We start from the raw sequence: 11,927 nt of genomic DNA, 5'->3' as shown, positions 1-11,927 counted from the left end.
TTTATCAACCTTCCCTTTCATGATAGTTAACTTTTAATCTGACCCAATATCTTAAAAATACTGTCTTAAATTTTCCTCCACAGCTTCCTTTATTTTCCTTTAACATTTATGAAGCATTTTGAATTTGTTTTTTGCTGTCTATTGTGAGGAAGGAGTTAGAATATTTTTTTCAAATTAATATTCAATTGATACCATTCAAAGTATTGAAAATGCCTTTCCCTACTAATTTTGGTTTGCAATTTTTTAAAAAAAAATCTGGTGACTATATTTTAAATTTTTTTTAGTTGGTGATACACCTTTATTTTATTTATTCATATGTGGTGCTGAGAATCGAACCCAGTGCTTCACACATGCCAGGCAAGTGTGCCACTGCTAAGTCACAGCCCCAGCCCCAGCCCCTGGTGACTATTTTTGTGTGGGTCTGTTGAGACTCTTTCATCTCCTCCATTGGTCGATTTGTGTATCCTTGTAACAATTCTATATTATTCTAAATGTCACAGATTTGCAATACAACTTGATATTTGATAGTATGTATTTTATAGCTCTGTTGTTAATGTAAGGTACCTAAGCTAACCAAGGTCCTTTCCATTTTCATATAAAATTTAAAGGCAGCGTATCAGTTCCTAAGAAAAGATAAAAACAAAACCCACTGTTTAGTCAGTTTTTTCACTGCTATGACTAAAGGACCCAACCAGAACAATTATAGAGGAGGAACAGTTTATTTGGGGTCTCATGTTTTCAGAGGTCTCTGCTCATAAACAGTTGGCTCCATTCTTTGGGGCTCAAGATGAAACAGAATATCACAGCAAAAGAGCATGGCAGAGGGAAGCAGCTCATATGGTGATCAGAAAGCAGAGAGAGAGACATCTCCACTTGCCAGACACAAATGTACACCCCAAAGCCACGCCCCCAATTCCCACCTCCTCTAGATACACCCTATAACTTCAATTACCCACTCAGTTAATTCCTATCAGAGTATTAATCACTGATTGAGTTAAGACTCTCACAACCCAATCATTTCTTTTCTGAACCTTCTTGCATTGTCTCACATGTGAGCTTTGAGGGGACTCCGTATCTAAATCATAACACCCACTTATTTATTAGCTGGGATTATGTTCAATTTATACATGATCAATACTCATAATTGCTGCTCAATTTGATTATTAATCTATTTATATATTATGATTTTTCTATTCATACAACCATATCTTCTGCAATGTAATGATCTTATTAATTTTTTCAATAAGAATGTATTTTACTAACTTTTAAAATAAACTTTATTATAATATTGAATAGAAATTTTGATAGTGAACATTTTTGTGTTTTAATTTCAAGGGAAAAGCTATGGAAATTTCAACATTGAATAAGATGTCGTCTGTACCATTTTTGTAGGGTTTCTTCATCATATTTAATTATTTTGTTTCAATTATGATTATCTGAAAGTTCATATTATCAAATACTGAACTTTACCAAACTGTTTGAACTTCATCCAGGATAAATGACCTTTACTGTGGTTCCACATGAAAATAACCTAGAGAATTAGGATGAGTCTGGGTCCAATCAGGAGACATAAATCACACAGTAAAATGGACAGGCAACATTCAGTATAAAATGTTAACAGAGCCGGGCACAGTGGTGCGTGCCTGTAATCCCAGCATCGGGAGGCTGAGGCAGGAGGATCTCCAAGATCAAAGCCAGCCTCAGCAAAAGTGAAGTGCTAAGCAACTCAGTGAGACCCTGTCTCTAAATAAAATACAAAATAGGGATGAGGATGTGGCTCAGTGGCTAAGTGCCCCTGAGTTCAATCACAGTACCCCCAACCCCCCCCCCCACAAAAAAAAGGTAACAGTGGCTTGAATAGTGACAGATTGGGTATGTTATAGGAAATATAGCAGATATGGGAGGTAGCCACTATTTTTAGAAATAAAGAAGGAAGAAGAGGCCACCTCTTCCCAAGTTTGATGCACAGACCTCTTTGGAGAGGGCATGACTGGCTCACTAGATGGCCAAGAAGTTCACACCACATGAACAGAATTCACTGCAGAACTCATTTCTGAAGGCCTAAGGAAGCTGCAGTTGTCATGTTTCAGAACTGACTGTAAAACTTCCCTGCAGGGAATCATAGAAACCATCCAAGAGAATAATGTACCCCCCACCCAGGCTCTCCTCCACAAAGCCACCTGATGGTGGCATACTGGGAGAAACCAGTCATGGAGACTCTACAGGGGCACCCCTCTCTTTAACAATGTCACTTCACCAGGAAGCCATTTGAGAGTTATATCAGCAGCTACTATCCACAAGAAGCCAGGCTATGTTGTTGTCCACCAAGAGGTAAGAAAAAGGAAATGTGTTGCTACAGGAACATAATGATAGGAGCACAGTATAATCAGCAAGAGAACCTTCCTTTTTCTTCCAGGTCCCTTGAGTACTCGCTACTGCAAAACTTAATATACTACTTAAAGGTCCCAATTCCTTAAGGCAAGGCAATTAATAAAGGCTGGATTTGGAGACAAGAGGAAATAAATTGATTAATAGCCAGAGCTCACAGCTTTTAACCACATATTTACCAGCTTCTTTCCTTCTCTGTAATCCATACCCTGCTCTCTCCACTTCTGTTTGATGAAATCATCTTCCAAATAAACCACCCACACTTTAGCCCTTGCATTAGGGATACTTCCAGAGAAAGCCACAGTAAGAAAAGGGTCTATATGTGTTCTTGTGGCAATAGCCATATTATTTATTCAAATATAATTATATAGTTTTTACTTCAGCATCAACAAATCACTCTCTTATCTTGTGCATCATCCTTCCCTTCTCTGCTATATTATGTTCATTAATATATAAACATTATACCTTTTATTTACATAATTATTGTTCTCTTTTCCCTACTTTTCCCTCTACTTAATGATTGATTTTATTCCTCCCCTTTGGAGAAAAAGTCCTTGAGAGACATATTAGTCAGGGTTCTCTAGAAGAGTAGACCCAACAGGATGGATGATTATAAAAAGAGGATTGATTAGATTAGCTTATACAACCAGAAGCTGGATAGTCCACAGTGGTCATCTGTAGGCTGAGAGTGGAGGAACCAGTAGCTGCACAATCCAAGGGGGATCAAATGTGCTATACCAGTCTGAGACTGAAGGCTTCTGGAAACTCCCTGGAGAATCACTGGCAGAGTCCTCTTTGGAACAGTGAAGGAGCGAGAGTCTGATGTTCTAAGGTGATCACAGCAGCAATCAAGAACATGTTCAAGAAGGATTGAGCTTGCATCTGCATCTGTTCCCTTGCTCTTTCAACTTGTATTCCATCCAAGCCTTCAATCTATTGGATGATGCTGCCCACACTTAGGGAAGGCCTCCACTTCAATTCATCTTGCTATACCACATGCCAGTCATTCCTAGAAACACCCTCACTGACACACTCAGAAGCCTCTTAATCTTTGGCATCTCTTAATCCAATCAAGTTGACAATTCAAATTAACCATTAGAAGTCCACACCTTGTCAACTTGATATCCAAACATGACTCTTTATATATTTAATCTTCAAATAAAAACAATAACAAGGCCATAATTCTTTCTACCTAACACAACAGAACTATTCTTCATACAAGTGAAAATATATTAATTCTTCCTCCAGAATAGAAGGGAAAACAAAAATATCACTTAAAGTACTGATATTAAGTCAGTTTGATGAATGATGAATAACAGGAGGGTAACAAACATGTCTTCTTAATGCATGTGTAAATATGCATAAACATATTCTTAACAGAATAGGGAAGAAATATTAATGGCAATCACAATGCTCGTTTCTATAACTGGTCACATGGCCATAGTTGGTATTTTTGACTACCTCTTTCTGCTACCATTCTGTATTTCCTCTACCTTCAACAAGCACCTCAGCAGGTCTTGGCTCTTTGGCTGGAGGTGTGTCCCACACCTTCATTCTTGAAGAGTCTGAGACATTAATCATCCTGCCTGGATTGGGTTGCTGTAGTTTCCCATCAATTATAATAACAGGACAGGGTAATACCAAGAGACACTCTTAGGGATCTCCTGCACCCCAAGAGTATGCTTTCTTACTTCCATTGTGGAATAATAGTCCAATATTTCCTTAGTAATCTGAATCAGTCACGCCCACAGCACCATAACTCCCTTCTTAGCCTGTTGACTTAGAGATATGAGAAGACCAAAGTGAACAGGGGAAAGTCTTAACTTCCAGTTTAATAAAACCATTGTTATACCTCATGGCAGAAGAATTCCTCCTCTGAAACTAAGACGCCTAGGTGAGCAAAGCATAAGGTTTCAGGGACAGGAAGTAAAAACTTCTAGTGAGTAACTGGGGGTATTGGTAAGTGGTACTACTCCTGTTTCCACCCCTAGATTCCTGGAGTCATGAATTCTAGCAATAGGAGAGAAAGTAACACATATAGTGGATGCTAATTTAGAGTAAAGACAGCCTTCTGAAGAACCTTGCCCCAACCCTGGAAGGTATTGCCACCTAGCTGGCTCTGTAACTGCATCTTCAAAAGTCCATTTTATCGTTCTATAGCAAACCAGCTGCTTCAGGATGCTGGTGAACACACTAAGACCAATGAAGCCCATAAGCATGATCCCACTGCCTCAATTCTTTGGCTGTGGTGTTCCTTGGCCAGAAGCAATGCTGTATGGAATAACATGATGATGGATACAGCATTCTGTAAGTGCATGAATGGTGACATTGTCTGAAGCATTATGTGCAGGAAAGGCAAATCCATACCCAGAATAAGTATCTGTTCAGGTAAAGACAAACCTCTGCACCTTCCATGATGGAAATGGTCCAATATAATCAGCTTGCCACCAGGCTGCAGGCTGATCTCCCCAGTGAATAATGCCACATGAGGGGCTTAGGGTTGGTCTCTGCCACTGGCAAATTTGGCACTCAACAGTGACCTTAGCTAGATTACCCTTGGTGAGTGGAAGTCCATGCTGTTGAGCCCATCCACAACTACCATTCCTGCCATCATGACCACTTTGTTCATGAGCCCATTGGGCAGGAGTAGCTGGGGAAAGAGACTGACTTCTATCCACACATCAAGTCATCCTATCTACTTGATTATTAAAGTCCTCTGCTGAGTTCACCTTTTGGTAAGCAATTACCTGAGATATAAATATCTTCAAAAATCCTTTGCCCATTCAGATAGGTCTATCCATATACCTCTTTCCCAGATGTCCTTGTCACCAATTTTCTAATTATGTTCTTTTCAGGTCCCTGGCCAGTCAGCCAAACCATTGGCCATAGCCCATGAATTAGTATACAGTCACAAGTATGGCCATTTTCCTCCCAGGTAAAATGCACAACCAGATGCACTGCCCAAAGTTCTGCCCATTGTAAAGATTTCCCTTCACCACTCTCCTTCAGGGTTCTTCCAGAAAAGGCAGAGTGCTATAGCTGTCCACTTTCATGTATTGTGCAGAACCATCTGCAAACCAGGCCTTAGTTTTCTCTTCCTCTGTTAATTGACCATAAGGTATACCCCAGGAAGCCATAGGTTCATGCTGAAGGACAGTAGGTATTGTAACAGGAGTAGGAACCATGGGCATTTGGGCCAATTCTTCAGGCAACCTATTTCTGCCTTCAGGTCCTGCCAAGGCCCCATCACATATGAACCACTTCCATTTGATGATAGAGTGCTGCTGCGCAAGTCCAACTTTATGGATTGGTGGGTCAGTTAGCACCCAGTTCATGATGGGAAGTTCAGGTAGCATAGTAACTTGGTGACCCATGGTCAAGCTTTCAATTTTCACTAAGGCCCAGCAGCAGTAGACACTTTCTCAAAGGGACAGTAGTTGTCTGAAGATGATGGCAGGGCCTCGCTTCAAAATCCCAATGTCCTTCTCTGTGATTGACCTATGGGAGCCTTCCAAGGGCTCCAGACAGCATCCCTATCTACCACTGACATCTCAAGCACTACTGGTTCTGCTGGATCATGTGGCCCAAATGGCAGAGCAACCTGCACAGCAGCCTGAACCTGTTGCAGAGTCTTCTCGTGTTCTGGACACCACGCAAAACAAGAAGCTTTTCTAGTCACTCAGTAGATGAGCAGAAGTAACATCCAAATGAGGAATGTGCCGGCTCCAAAATCCAAATGGGCCCACCAAGCATTGTGCTTCTTTGTTGATTTTAGGAAAGGCCAGATGCAACAACTTATCCATTACCTTAGAAGGGATATCTCAGCAGGCTCCACACAACTGGACTTCTAAAAACTTTCCTGAAGTTGAAGGCCCTTGAATTTTAGTGGTATTTATTTCCCATCACAAATGCTCCACTAGCAAGTCCAGGGTGGTTGCTGCCTCTTGTTCAGTTGGTCCAATAAACATACTGTCATCAAATTAATGGACCAGTGTAATACCTTGTGGAGGAGAAAGGTGATCAAGATCTCTGTGAACTAAGTTGTGACACAGGGATGGAGAATTGACAAACCCCTGAGGAAGGACAGTGAAGGTATATTGCTGGCCTTGCCAGCTGAAAGAAAATTGCTTCTGGTGATACTTATGGACAGGGATGGAGAAAAAAAAGCATTTGCAGATCAATAGCTGCATACCAGTTATCAGAAGAATTAATCTGCTCAAGTAAAGAAACCACATCTGGTGCAGCAATTGCAATTGGAATCACCACCTGATTCAGCTTATTATCATAACCATTATGCTTCAAGACCCAACTGTCTTCTGCACAGGCCAAATAGGAGAGTTAATTAATAGGGGGATGTTCTGGGAATCACCACCCCTGTATCCTTCAAGTCCTTGATGGTGGCACTAATCTCTGCAATTCGTCCAGGAATGCAGTATTGCTTTTGATTTACCATTTTCCCAGGTATAGTCAACTCCAGAGGCTTCTATTTGGTCAATAATAGCCCTCACTCTATGGGCTAGAGAACCAAAGTGGGAGTTTTGCCAAGTGCTGAGTATATTTATCCTGATTATACATTCTAGGACTGGGGAAATAACCACAGGATGAGTTTGGGGAGCCGCTGGAACCACTATGAGTCAGAACTTGGCCCAAACTCCATTGATCACCTCCATAAGCCCCTACTTTTACTAGTGGGCCACAATGACATTTTGTGTCTCTCAGAATCAATGTCAATTTAAAGCCTGTGTCTGGTAGTCCCCCCAAAAGTTCTGATCATTGCCTTTTACCCAATGCACAGTTACCCTGATAGAAGGCCTTAGGTCCCTTTGAAGAAGAATGAGAGAAAGATTAACAGTAAAGCTTTTTGGTACTGTATGAGGGTCCTTCCACCAGGGAACAAAGCCACCCCTTCATTCAAGGGGTTCTGGATCTGTAAACTGACTCAAATCTGGGAAGTGGTTGAGGGGCCATGGTTCTCTACTGTTATGATCTAAGGCAGACTTTTGCACATTTACCCTCGAATTTTCTGCTTATATAAGAAAGTATTTTGTGGGTTTCCCATCTATTTGGCTTCTAGAAAGACTGTGATTGATTAGCCAGCACCAGAGATCTACATGAGTCAGAACATGTTCATTTCTTCCCCTTTGCTGTCCATTATGGTAACTATGACTACCCTCTCTTTGGGGATTGAGTGCTGCCTCTTGGCTCCTTTCTCCCTGGGTTCCAATCATTCCCATTGCATTTAAGTCTCCCAAGGGATTGATTGTAGTTTGCATGGTAAGGTCTGGCATAGAGAAGAGCAATGACAAAGTTCCTCAAGGATGCTGATCCTCCCATCATAAATTTGTTTCTTATAGTTTTGGTGAAGGATCCATCTTCTGGATCCTCCCAGAATGGAGAAGGTCAGATGCCACAGATCTACTCCAGCATTCCAATATCTCTGAGCCTCTGAATTCCTTCATCCTAGTAAACCAAAGGAGATCAGGCATTTCCAGCTCACTCACCCTAGGCCACCTTTGGACACATTCTTGAGCCAACCATCCAAACAAGCTATTAGTACCTTAATATTTTATCACTGCAAACTACTCTATTATATCTAGAATCTGTTTAATGGGCCCATATCAATAAATTCAGCCTGATCTAATTTTATATTCTTTCCACCATTATCCCACATCCTTAAAATCCATCCCCAAACATGTTCCCCAAACCTCTGCTTATATAAATTAGAATACTCAAGAAGTTCCTTTGGAGTGTAGTGTATTTCCTTGTGGATCATACTCTATCTCATCTCTAGGAGCCTGCTTAGACTTGGATCTAGTTATAGGCATAGAAGCAAAAATGGGTAGTAAGGGTGGGTCCTGTGTAGTACCAACATTTTAATGCTGATCAATAAATCATGAAATGTCAGTGCTATTTCCACAGCCAAAGCAGGATTAGTTTCCTCCAACGGAGGTGGAGAAGCCAATGTGACAGAGAATGGGGGTAGGAATGCATCAGCCATAGATAAGGGTGAGGACTCAACAACTTCTGGCAAAATAAATGCATCATAATGTAGGAGTTTAATGTCCCCAGCCCCCTCAGTCTCCTCCCATACACCACCATCCCAATTAAAAGGATCCCATTCTTTTCCAAGCAGCGGCCTCCCTTTAACCGCAGATACCTTTTGAGACTGAGAGCTAAGCTTGCATCCTAATTCAGTCAATTGCAAGATGAGGGTTTGTGTTTGGTTTTCAGCAACCTCAGCCCTATGACTAAAAGAGAGAATATTCTCCTTCACAACATACTGATCAGCTTTCAGATCAGTTATGAGCGTCTGCAGCTGAGAAACTAAATTTCTGAGCTCATCCTTCTCCTTTGTTACTTTGTCTATGGAAGCCAGAAGCAACCAACCAATATCGTCGTATTTCTTAGACTTCCAGAAGTATTCAAAAGTATCATGTATAGAGTCATTAAACTCCTTGATTTTTACAAGTGCCATACTGGGAGCATCATCAAATGTATTCACTTTATAAAGTTTTAAAAAGTTTAAAGTTCACACCATAGATTACCAGTGTTCTCCATAGTAACAGTAGGATAGACTTAGCAACTTTAGGCCTAACCATTTGGACAGCCAACTCCAAAAACCACAAAACAAACTAAGGAAATTCATCCTTAAAATTCTGTTTCTCCAGAACGACTCCAGGTACCAATTTCTGTAGTAGTCAGGGTTCTCTAGAAAAACAGAACCAATAAGAGGTAAGATTATAAAAAGGAGATATAATAGATTATCTTCTGCAACCAGAAGCTGGATAGTTCACAATGGCTGTCTGCAGGGTGGAAAGCTGGAGAAACCAGTGGCTGCACAATCTAAGATGCTAAAGCCTCAGAACAAGAGGGATCAACTCTCCGACCCCAGTCTGAGACTGAAGGCTTCTGGAAACTCCCTGAAGAATCACTGGCAGAGTCTCTCTGGAAGAGTGAAGGAGCAAGATTTTAATGTCTTCAGGCAATAACAGCAGCAATCAAGAACATGTTGAGTTTGCATCTGCTGCAGCCTTCTTGTTCTTCCAACTTTTATTCCATCCAAGTTTCCAACCTATTGGATGGTGCTGCCCACTTCAGTTTGCTATCCCACATGCCAATCATCCTAAACACAACCTCACTGACACACCCAGAAGCCTCATAATCTTTGACATATCTTAATCCAATCAAGTTGCTAATTCAAAGTGACCATTACAAGAGAATTTATGCACTTGCTCTTTTCACCACTGTCTCTTTAATTCACAGCAAACAAACTTTACCCTCAACATACAATGAACATTGCTTTGCTCAAAGTTAGCAGAACTTCCATTTAGCTGAACCCAGTGGCCATTACTCAGTCTTCATCTTACTTGTCCTACCATTAGCAGTGGAAATCATTTGCCCCTCATTCCTATTGAAACATTGTTTTCATTTGGCTTTTAGGATATCACACTGAACTGATCTTAATCCTACCTTCATGTATTTTTTTTTAACAATCTCATTTGCTAGTTACTTTTTATATTTCCATGTTCTAAATGTCCAGAATGTCCCATTGTTCAATCACTGGATTTTTTTTTTTTTCTTGACTGTGTAAACTGTCAACCTAGATTATTTAACCAGTATCTCATCTACAAACTTAATGACAACTTGAAGAATTCCAGAACACTATATTATTTCACTGTGTAATAAATATTTCCCAATAAGCACTATGCCGCAGTCTGGCTGGACACAAATCACGAGCCACTGAAGCAGGAACAAACTTTATTTCCAAAACTCCCGCGAATTCCAGGCACGCTTTCTCCCAGGACACACTACACCAACAGGAACTCCCTCCTCCGGAATTCCCTCCTACCGCACTTCCCCAACCAATGGGAACTCTCTGGGAGTCCTGGAGAGAGCTCCAAAGTAGCAGGCCTAGGCAGACAGCAGGGGTCTAATCTCCAACTGAATGCACATCTTAACATAATCATTATCATCTCAATGGCTTGCTGGGGTCACCTTTCAACCAAAAATGCCATGCATCATTCCTACTTGGCTATGGCTCTCAGTAGCACAAAACATAGCTTTTAACATTTATCCCCAGATGAGCTTTTTGACATTTTCCTTGTCTTCATTGATGTAACATTCATTCTACCAATTTGCAGAAGCCAAAAAATCATGATGTCAACTTTGCCTCTTCTACTCTTCTCATGTCCCAAATATGATTCATCAGAAAATGTTAATTCAGTGCTATAAATTTCAACTTCAAAATGTATTTACAGATTGAGAGTTTCTCCTCACCCCTACTGCTATACTCTGATCCAAGCCATCAATACCTCTGGATAGGTACAAAGGATGCTATCCTATACCACCTAGATCTTCCTTTAGGATATAAGGAAGAATATCCCCAGATTCTGGGAATACTTCCAGCAAACAGAAACTCAAGTGCCAGCCCTCTCTGGGAATTTCATTCTTGGGGTACTGTCTATATTGAGAGAGAACCACAATTTTTATAAACAAGCAAGAAAACAACCTTTTTCTTTTTTTCTGGGAGTCTTTGATTGCTACAGATTTTATTTGAAATATAAGACCAATACATTAAGAATTCAAATAAATAAGCAGAGAAAACCATGCTGTGGCCATCAGGTAAAACAACTTTCATGTATCCTTTAATTTAATTCACACATTTTTATGGGTTGCCTATGACGTATAATGAACTGTGCTAGGTACTATAAGGGACAAAAGGTGGGTAGGGTTTAGGCCTTCATCAGCAAGTTAAGAGACCAAGAAGAGAAATAATGGATGCATAAATATATATAATATGTACATAGAAATATGTCACAAAAGAAATAAAGATATGTTTTTGTAAATGATGGAGAAATTATTCTTGGCCGGCTTGAAGTAACATGGAGGTTTAAAGGAGAATTCAGAGCCCTTTTCTTAGAACATGTATGAACTGTGTCTTGAAGATCCATCTAAGTAGAAATCAGAAAGGCAATACCAAAAGATTGGAAAAGGCATTAAAAGTAAAGAGAGAAAGAGAGAGCACAACAAAAACAGAAGCCTAGTAGTAAAATAAATAAATAAATAAATAGATAAAATAAAAATAAAAAGCTGCTTGGAATATGAAAAACTCCTTTTTAATAGAGATACAAGGTAAATGGCTGAATGTAGATAAGACCAGAAAGTTAAATAACCAGACATTAGCAGGAACTAAAAGGAGTTGGAGGAAGAGCATGAGAAGAAGATCACCATTAAAAGGAGTTGGAATAGAATGGATTCATATGTGTACAGATGGGAGCTACATAGTTTTTAAAGCCCCTATCAAAGTAAAAGAATCCAAAGTTAAATATTTTTAAAAAATGAAAATGTATTTTGAAGGAGAAAAAAAAGTCTCACAACAAATCAAAATCTTTTAACATCAGACAAATATTACAAAAATCACAAGAAACTATTGTAATGCTCAGAATACTTTTATCATCTGACACACTCCATCTACTAGTTACAATGTTCAATCGTGTCTCCATATGACAAAAAAAAAAAATTAATTCAGTTTTTCCTCG

General features: G+C 39.9%; 1 pseudogene; it reads right to left on the bottom strand.

Moving 5' to 3' along the window:
- Positions 1-3,793: 3,793 nt before the first annotated feature.
- Positions 3,794-8,863, bottom strand: LOC143401832 (uncharacterized; annotated as a pseudogene).
- Between the last annotated feature and the right edge of the window lie 3,064 nt (positions 8,864-11,927).

This window comes from Callospermophilus lateralis, chromosome 6 (genome assembly GCF_048772815.1).
Source record: "Callospermophilus lateralis isolate mCalLat2 chromosome 6, mCalLat2.hap1, whole genome shotgun sequence".
NCBI classification, from domain to species: Eukaryota; Metazoa; Chordata; class Mammalia; order Rodentia; family Sciuridae; genus Callospermophilus; species Callospermophilus lateralis.
The sequence above is the reverse complement of the archived record's forward strand: the minus strand, read 5'-3'. Positions and strand labels throughout refer to the sequence as shown.